Below are 10,110 nucleotides of genomic sequence, written 5' to 3'. Positions count from 1 at the left end.
TGAATGGATCTTCTATTTTTAACCAATCAGCAATGAAACATTGGGTGCAGAGAGCATCAAAGAAGAAAAACAAGCTGCAATCTAAGAATTCAAGAGAATTAACAAGCGGTTTGTGTTGTCAGCTGTGTATTTAGTATATAATCAGATGATTCTGCATTTGTCCATAAAAAGCAAGCAAGCCAATATATTCTACAGGTTGGTGAATGGCAAGAACCTGCAGCAGTTCAGCTCTAAACACATAACCTCGACTCAAGATGGGCTCTCTTCTAACACTGTCTTGCAAATTCTGCAAGAATCCCAACCACAAGTAAAGCTGCTCCATCTTGACTTTAAGCACGATTCTTACATTAAAATTGTATCCAGTGTGTTAAAATACTTGAACCATGAATTTCTGGTAGAGAGCAGATTTCATGGTTCTATCAATAGCAAGTAATCCAGGCCCAGACCATCACACTCCCATCACCATGCTTTGCTACTGGTATGATCATCTTTTTATAAAATGCTATATTAGTTTTACATCAGATGTGATGGCACTCAAACCTTCCAAAAAGTTGAACTTTTGCCTCATTGGTCAACAGAATATTTTCTCCAAACTCTTGTGCATTGTTATTTTTGGTCAGCAGTGGTGTTTTCCTTGGAAATCTGCCATGGATGTCATTTTTTCCCAGTCTATTACTAATTGTTGAATCATGATCACTGACCTCAACTGAGGTAACTGAGGCCTGCAGTTCTTCAGATATTGTTCTGGGTTCTTTTGTGACCCCCTACATGAGTCATCGATGAGCTCTTGGAGTAATTTTTGTAGGCCGGCCACTTGTGGGAAGATTTACCAGTGTTCCAGATTTTCTCCATTTGTGGATAACAGCTCTCGTCATGGTTCACCGAAGACCTAAAACCATACAAATAGCTTTATAACCCTTCCCAGACTCATAGATGTCAATAATTTTGTCTCTCATCTGTTCTTGAATTTCATTAGATTCTCATATAATATATATGCGGCAGCACGTGGTCTGTGGCGCTGCAGGGGAGGTGGACACACCTGAGCTGCATCCACAATCATGCTGAAAAGCATTGAATTGTCAACTGGTCTGTGGTGTGTTTACTACAATATTGTTTACTGAGATCTTAATAAAAAAATTCTCATTTAAAAACTGCATTTTGCATTATCATCTTATCATCTTTGTCTAACATTAACATTTGTTTGATGATGTGAAACATGTGAATGTGACACATATGCAGCAAAATAAGACACTTACACTTCTCCAGCACAGTTCTCACATCAGCAAAAATGAAATGGCACACACACTCTGCAGTAAGGAGTTTGGAGGGTGAAGACTATTTAAACTCTGATAATACTGCAGTGGGCATCTACATTCTCACATGCAACTTAGGACTGCAGTGGATGTACAAACAGTGTATTTTTTTGCTTTAGCACTTCTGTAACACAAGACTACTCGCGCATTTTTAATAATTTCTTTGATAAAAGTTGACATTTTTGTTTAATAATAAACATATTCACTTGACACACTTGCAGTTTGTTGCAAACATGAGTAAGAAAACAAAGCAGAATAGTGTTTTTGTCATGAATCGCTGTGCGGCAGGCAGGAGTTGGACCCAAAATGCAGGACTCACAGACTCGGGGAGGTGAACTCAAAACACAGCTTTATTTGCTGGTAGAACAAACATACAAAACTAGACTAAACTGGGAAACCATAAACTAAGAACTCACAGGGAGATCCACACACAGCATGAGGGACGACGCGACACTGACTCAGAGAAACACAGGGTTTAAATACACTGGGAAGTAACGAGGGGAATGAGACACAGAAGGAGGGCACAGCTGGGAGAAATCAGGACTGACGAGACAAGCAAAGCAGGACGCATTCACATGAGACACGGACCATCAAAGTAAAACAGGAAGTATCACACAGAGACGCGAACTTGACACAGTGGAGACAGCAACTAAGAAATACAGAGACATAAACCATAAGGCAGAGGTCTAAGAACCAAAATACACAGGGAAATACTCAGCTGGGAACACAAGAGACTAGACTAGAGAGAGTAACAAAAAACCAACCATGAGAACATAATGCACAATGCAGAGTGACAGAAAACAAGAAACTCAAACATGCAAAGACACACAATTACACAGAACAGAGGGGACACAGAGAGACATGAAGGGCAAGGGATCAAAACTAGAAGCCATAGAATAAATCACACACAAGTACAATAATACAAAAATCACAAAGAACTAAAAACGCTGGGTCAGGAGACCCAGGACCGTGACAGTTTTGTTGATCTGTGAAGTTTAATTTAGTAGGAGACAAGTAATCCCTGATAGTCAACATACTGCTCAGCACTTCTGGTCTCTAGATCAACACTGAGTGGAACAGTTCCATATTAGGACCACCATTCTGCAGCTTCTTAAAGGGATTGTTTACTGGCAAACACTTCAAAAGGCCTGGGGGTACTTATAACAGAACACTTATTTTTAGTACGTAGGACAGCAGGTATGGGGACATGCAAAGCATTTTTAGTTTCTCAAAAGGCTATATAACCTGTCTACTTAACAGTGGTAAATGAACATACACTGAAGCTAAGTATATATACACACATGCACAAAAGCAGGCTTGCAGGGCAGTCAGAAAACCTTTGCCTGAATGTGTGTTTGTTAATACCCAGGAATGAGAAGGTCTGTTTGTGTGCCAGGCCAGCTGTGCTGCCAGTGGGGAGATGAAGGATGTGTGCCTTGTTAAAATGTCTCAAACATTCTTTGAGAGCCAGGTCAACCTGACAATCCACTGCATCCATTTAAAACGTTTTTATAACCTCCAAACGGTGTATAAACTTCCAAAATAATCTTTGATGAAAGCAGTTCTAATAGATGGCTTTAAAAAACAAAGCAAAACAAAGCTTATAAAATCACTCTATATATTTCTATTCTACTCTATACAGGAGTAAATGGGAACTAAAGGCTTAAATCAACAAAGAAATTCATCTGATCTTTTTATGGCCTTTTGTTTAGCCACACAAAAACAGCTTTCTAATGAAGCTTATGCGGAAGTTCAGCAATTAAGATCTGTAATCGCTTTTCAGCTGCTAGTCTGTTCTTCATATTACTACCGCTACCCACGCTGTCTAGCTCAATACTCTGCTCCAATCATCTTCTTGCGTGCCTGCTTTGAACCAATCAGCATCTACGCTGCAGGGTTTAAATCTATGCTCTCTGTCATTCTCCCTTTCAGACTGTGCTTTGTGCAACTCATCTCCTACCGGAGTCTAATCTCCAAATACACTGATTAATTACGTTTAATTTTTCCTAATGATCTCTCCTCATTCAAATGAAGTTAAAGCTGAATTTCATTCAGACTTTTTCCCTGTGAAATGGGGGTGTGAAAGACACACAGAGAAGCAGCAGTACTGAAAGTAATTGAAGAGTTGCACGAGGACACATATTGGATGTTTTCTTTGCAACAACATCAGAGATATTGGTAAGCTTTTAGTATTGTACCACCTATGAGACACCTTTGAATAACCTGCATGTTTAGTCACTTAACTCTGCTCTCTTCTTCTCATTTGTATTGGCTGACTTTATTTGACCTTGGTTCTGTCTGAGTCCCATGCTTCTCTACCTGGCCGCAATCCATAACAGTCTGGAAGCATGCTGAAGCAACACATGTACACGCTGTTCATGCGGATACAAGTATTTAGACAAACCAGATGACCCAGTATCTCCATCTGCTCTGGCTATAAATGTAGATCCAATTTTAAGCAAAGTGCTGCACACTGAATCCCTTCTGTTACACTCTGTCAGTGTACAGCAGTGATTCAGCACACACTCCACAGGTAATTGCTCACTTCAAAGACAACAAGCATTAATAACTCCTTTGCTCTGGAAATCACGTCACCTTCTTCCCCCCCCCCTTCTTTATTTCCTCACTGTTTACATGCCCCTTTCCTCCTCTTTCCACTCCTTTAGGTGATTAATTTGTTTTGCGTTGTCATCTTTCAGCCGCTTCCGCTTTTCTTCTTCAGTTTTCTTCTCCTGCTTTTTTTTCCATCCCCCGTTTGCTTTATTGTACTTGAAGAAGAGTTTAAGGAAGTAAAAGATGCCAGAATGGTAGAATATGGCTGTTTTACTCAGTGAAATAGAGAGCAAAACACTGACTCGAAGAAATAAAAAGAGTCATTCTTACATACTTTTTGCTCTCACATGGGTAATTAACTGGGTGTCTGTGACAGTGTGTTTCTCTGGATGTCATTGTGGATTAAAAATCATAACATTTCGCAAACAGACAAATGAAGATTGGACTGAGAATAGAGAAATAGACATCAATAAGACAATAACACAACTGCCTTCGGCTCCGTGCTTTCCGCTGATTAATACATTGCTTAGCTGTAACTGCGTTTAGCGTAATATTGACCATTAATCGAGGCTAACAGGAGGGTGGAAAGAAGATTGTTTGGATATATTTTCTTCATCAGCTGCTGTCACAATTTGTCATCCCGAGAGCCACGGCAGATTTGAATCACATCATGATGAACTGTAAGTAATATTTTCTGGAATTTGGCAATGATTATTAAATAAGTGACAGTGTTGGTTTAAACCCTGGGCTGTGGATAATTCTAGACAAATATGAGCAATGTCTCCATGGCAGTATGTTGCAGCTCTCAATATAACTCTAAACCATGGTTCATCCCTAAAGTATTCCTGGGAGTAAGGTGAATAATGACTACTGACAGCATTTATTGGTTGCAGGCCTCATGCTCCTCTGTTCATTGTTTATTTGAAAAATGAATACAGTGATGTTGTGAGCCATCTAGCTCCGTAGCTCAGTTGGTATGCTATACCCAAATGGTAGGCGGTTAGCCGCTAGCTAATGCCTAGCTTTAACCACTAGCTAGAGAACACAGTGGAAGATTTAGCAGGAAAGAGCCTTATTTTGTACCGTGGATTTAGTGAAGACCAAATTCAGAGATAAAACTAGAGAATTTGTTATTCTTAATCGTAAACTATTCTAAATGTAAGTTCTTTTCAGTGTCTTCATTATTTGTTGTTCTGTGTTCTGCCAAAAGCTCAAAAGCAATAAAAAAAATTCTAATAAAAATCAAACACATTATTTTCATAAACAACAATGTGCCTTGTATTGAATTCAAGATGATGTGTTTTTATGAACAGCACTGTGAAAAATTCTTGAGCCAACCCCATTTCTTTAGATTTTGCTTGGAAAATGGGAAATAGGTGATTTATTGAAAGCATGCAAAGAGATACAGCATATAATAAAAAACCAGAGATTGTACAATTCCAATGAGACTGAAAATGAGCAATATTTGGTACGACCATCTTTTTCAACACAGCCTGAACTTTCTCTCTTATGTTTGGCATCATTGTCATGATGAAAAATGAAGCCACTGCCAAACAGACGCTTTCCAGATGGTATTGCATGTGGATCATGTAATATCATCTGTTGGTACTTTTCTGTGTTCATTATTCCATCATTTTTGACAAGATCCCCAATTCATATTGGGGCCTTTACTGATGGCTGTGGACACTGTTCTACCTCTCTTTTGACCTCCTCCACAAAATATTGAAAATATTGACACTGACTTGATCCAGAAATTTAAATTTGGATTCAATTATCCATAACACATGTTGCCACTAATTTACTTCACTGTGTGATTCATAACTCATCATTTCTCCCTTTTTTTTCTCTTGACAGCCAGCCTCCGACTGAGACCATTTTCTGATGAGGCTTCCGTGAACAGCAGCTGGAGCCGCTGCAGGGCCAGATGCATTTCTCAGGTTCTGTGTCAGGTCTTTGCTGGATTTTTTTCCTATGACTTTTAAATACTGTTCATCTGTTGTAGATGGGTTTTAAGCCTGACACTTCTTCTCTTTAATCCTCAATTTGTTCACTGTCCTGTTTTTCTAAGTATGCTCACCACCCTGGGACATGCCAGTGTATCCGTCATTTCTGGCTGCATTAGTATTCTGTGTGGGCTGTGGGTGTAAGGTGGGCTACAGTTTCTCTTAAAAGTATCACATAAATACCAACAGGGCAGGACAGAGTTTACTCAACCTTTACTCCAATCTCTTCCCAACTGACATTCAGAGCATGTCGAACTCTAAAAACAGGCACTACTAGTTAGGAACCAAATTTACCACTCAAAAGTGACCATAATAAATACCCTAAATGTTACACATAAATTAATAAGGTGAGGTAAATGATAGTAAAGTAAATAATTATATAATAATCTAGGACAGGGCTTGCAAAATCGCTAGCCCGACGTCCCGGGGCTAGCGATTTTTCCAGTCGGGCTACCAAAATCTATCTCTGCCCTGCCCGTCGGGTTATTGTAGGAAGGAAAAATATATGTCAATGCTTTTGCATTCTTTCGGAAATGTAGCTGGGTAATTATGTCATTGGCATCGGTGAGCCACTGTCAATATGTGACATATTGAAATCGCGTTTGAATTTGCGCTTGTTTTTTGCTTTCACTTTGCAATCGCGCGAACTGTGTATAGAGAGCGACAGCACTGATTGGTGAGTGATGATAATTTGCGCACCAATTCCTCTGACATCGTCTTATCAATCGTTAGCTTACTATGCAAACATGACAAGTGAAATCTCCCGCAGCAAGCTTAAACATGTGAGAGGTTGATCGCGCAGAGAATCGCTGACCGTTATGTGAGTGTGTGTGTAAAAGCAGCAGGATATATATTTTAGTTCTGCTGAGCCAAATAAGACAGGTCAGGGTGAAGAAGTGACAGCCAAAGAAAAGCTTACCACAAAACGGAAAAGTTATGACAAATCAGACTATAAGACAAAAAGAAAGTGCAGCTTTATGGTTTCATGGACAAAAGAATTTCTGTGGCTGCAATATGACGAGCTATATAATCGGGGCTGCACATAAGTGGTCCGCAGGTGCGCATTCGCAGTCAAAAAAAAAAAAAAAAAACGCGCACGAGATATGAAGTTGCAACGCGTGTTTGCATACATAAGATTTTCTGGAGGAGGATAGACATTTGTTTAGAACTCTTAAAGATGTCGAAGAAGCTCCTTTAAGCAATTACTTTGGTGTTCCTCCACCTCCAAAGAAATGTCAGAAGGAGTCCGAACCACAAAAGAAAAGTGGTTGCAGGAGGTGAGCTGGCTTCAAACAAATGATGAACGCACAGAGATGTGGTGCGGAATGTGCCGTGAAAATCCCACTCTAGCGGACAAAAACAGTGATTTTTATATGGACGCAAACGCGCGTTGCAACTTTTTACCTGGTGCGCCTCTTTTATTTTGACAGCGAATGCGCACATGCGGACCACTTATGTGCACCCGTGTAAATAACATAATGTTCTGCCGGGTGTGTTGTTGGTTTTCTCTCGATTTCTGAGTCGACAAGCGCCTTTGTTACCGGGACCAGTCATTTTAAGAAAGGCCCCATTAGAAGCCATGAGAAATGCAAGAAATGCATTATTGCTCAGTCTGCAATATCTTTCCCAGAACAAACACCAATTGCAAATAACATACTAAAAATAAACCTGAAAAATCTGTTTAGAACAGCGTACTATGTTGCAAAGAGTGAACTACCACTGGCAAAATTTAGCAGTCTTTGCAAACTTCAAAAAGCAAATGGCCTAGATCTTGGTTCCACTTGTCTCTTACCCGTGACTTCAGCGGAAATTTCAAATTCAGGATCTGACACAGACTGATTCATGTCCTACACAGTTCTTACAAGTTCATAGAAATTTCTGTTCAATTAGAACCAAGTATTTGAGTTGATGATTGTAATTTTTATACAATGTTGTAATTTGTTTTTCAACAATTTTTTGATTAATGTTTTGTTTCCTTTACAATATTATACTTTAATGTATAATATTGTAAAGGAAACAAAACGTCAATCAAAAAATTGCTCTCTTTTTTTATTCGGGCTACTTAGATTTATTTTGGGCTACCAAAAACTGAAGAGTCCCTGCCCGAAGGGCTACCAGGGATTTTGAAATTTTGAGAGCCCTGTAGGATATGTAAAAAGCATGCAATATTAGTGCAAAACATATTATGAAGCATACATTTATTTTATAATCTATACAACTTCAGTGTGTAAATAAATAAGTAAATACATATGCCAAAACTAAGGTTATGTCAGGGTCCTGGGTCTGAGCGACCCAGAATCCCTGAGCAGTTATGGACTAATATTATAATATATATTTTGTATTGCTGTCCCTCGTTATCCCTGCTTGTGTGTGTGTGTGTGTGTGTGTGTGTGTGTGTGTGTGTGTGTGTGTGTGTGTGTTTGTTTCTGCGGGCGCCTTCAGGCCTGGTGGGTGTGGCCCTGCTGGCGGACTGGCCACACCCGAAGCCACACACCTGCTGCTGATCAGGCCTCGTCGGGGGAGCTACTTAAGAGAGTCTTGGAGCTCCCACCGGCGTGGGATCATTTCGTGAGACTTCCTGTCAGTTCTCCAGCTGGTCTGTTTGTGAGTGTGAGCTTACCAAGTGAACTGAGGGTACTAACTACTGCCTCTATTTTCCCAGGAAGGATTGCTGGATGAGAGGGCAGCAGACACAGAGTGCACTGGCACGAGGGAGCAGACACATGGGCACAAACACTGGGAGAAGACACGGAGTGGAAGTCGGGAGCACACGGGGATGTATTATTGTTGTGTATCAGTTCCATCACTGTAAATAAATGCATAGAGCACCGCGCCTGGGTCCTCCTTCCCCACACCCCCCACGGTTTGCCATGCCAAACCGTGACAGGTTACACCAAGATTTTAGCTAATAGCTCCCTGGGAATCACCTTGTTGGTGTAAAAAAAAAAAAAAAAAGGTCTAACTGTTTTGGAGATGACAAAAAAAAGCCCTATTGCTCAAAGCCAAGAGTCTGGAGCCCAAGCTCAAGAGTCTGGAAGCAAAATATCAAGAAATGAGGGGTGGCTGTAGACTTTGGATTAGTTTTTTAGATTAGCTACTGCAATTATTTCCATCTTACTACTTGAGGAGTTGATACATATCACTATTAGGTAGGCACAACTAAATAAAAAACAGACTGGACATAGTAATAAAATCATCACACTAAGTTCTAATAAAAGTTCCAAATTAAACCAGCATGCTTTCTATTCCTCTAATGGCCATATCCCATTTCAGAGTTGTTACCATCATTTCAGCGCTTTCCTCCAATGAGATAAAATAACAAGCCAGAGAGGCAGGCATGGTTATCCAACTTATCTTCCTTTCTGTTTTCCCTCAGGACCAAAGATTATAAAATGGGAGTTTGAACAAAGACAATGCAAACTTTAGTCAACCTGACAAAAGCTTAAACTAAAGACATACTATCCCTTAGGCAACATAGCTGTACTCCCTGTGTGGAGTGCACCATGAGGTCACCAGGACAAGTTATCCGGGACCGGAAATTTCCTCTACCAAGCCAACACTATTCCAGGGAAGCTCGGTGTTTTCAGTGCTGCGAAAGAAAATATAGATACATTCATTTAAAAATAATCTGCACGAATCATTTGACCTCCTAAGGAAGCTGCCAGATGAGTGGTGTTAAGAAAGACCCTTGCAGATAATAAGGTGTTTAAAATAATATGTGCAAGCTGGGGCCAGATGTATCTTTTTGTGCTGTATCTTTCCCCAACAGAGATAAAAGCAGGAACATCCAGAGTAAATCATATTTAAATACAATTCTGACTGGCTGCAAATGTTTCTAGCACTGATCAGAGTCTGTATTAGTAGTCTACTTTGTTCTATGTTTTCTATTTTTAAGATTTAAAAGATCAAGACAACAATGCTGATATTGGCTGTGTCGCCAGTTACTATTCCATAAAGGGGGAAAACTGGGGAAAGCAGTAGAACAGTTTTCCACAAACCCCAAATAGCTCTGTCTCGGAGATATCAAGGCCAATTCCATAACTTCTTCAAGATGTCAAAATAAATTTCAGTGTTGTTGTGTAAAGCAATTTCAGCATATGAAACCATTTTAATTAGAAGGACTGTGGTTAATTACTGCTTTGGTCTGCTGTTTTTAAAAGCGCTTTACACTGAGCTGTGAATATGAAAATATCACAGACTTATTTATTTGCTGGGGTTTTATTTCCGTTTGAAATGCTTCA

At 39.9% G+C, this 10,110-nt stretch overlaps 1 long non-coding RNA gene across 1 annotated transcript; it reads left to right on the top strand.

Moving 5' to 3' along the window:
* Window positions 1–4,228: 4,228 nt before the first annotated feature.
* LOC146689746 (uncharacterized) lies at window positions 4,229–8,716 on the top strand. Its single transcript, XR_014915976.1, has 4 exons — window positions 4,229–4,546; window positions 5,721–5,803; window positions 8,312–8,449; window positions 8,532–8,716. It is a non-coding gene; the product is annotated as an uncharacterized LOC146689746 (long non-coding RNA).
* Window positions 8,717–10,110: the final 1,394 nt, after the last annotated feature.

Source organism: Copadichromis virginalis, linkage group LG17 (assembly GCF_057382275.1).
Source record: "Copadichromis virginalis isolate Kocher_CV1m ecotype Utaka linkage group LG17, C_Virginalis_male_GT1.1, whole genome shotgun sequence".
Taxonomy (NCBI): domain Eukaryota; kingdom Metazoa; phylum Chordata; class Actinopteri; order Cichliformes; family Cichlidae; genus Copadichromis; species Copadichromis virginalis.
Note: the sequence above shows the minus strand (reverse complement) of the source record. Positions and strands in the feature narration are given on the sequence as shown.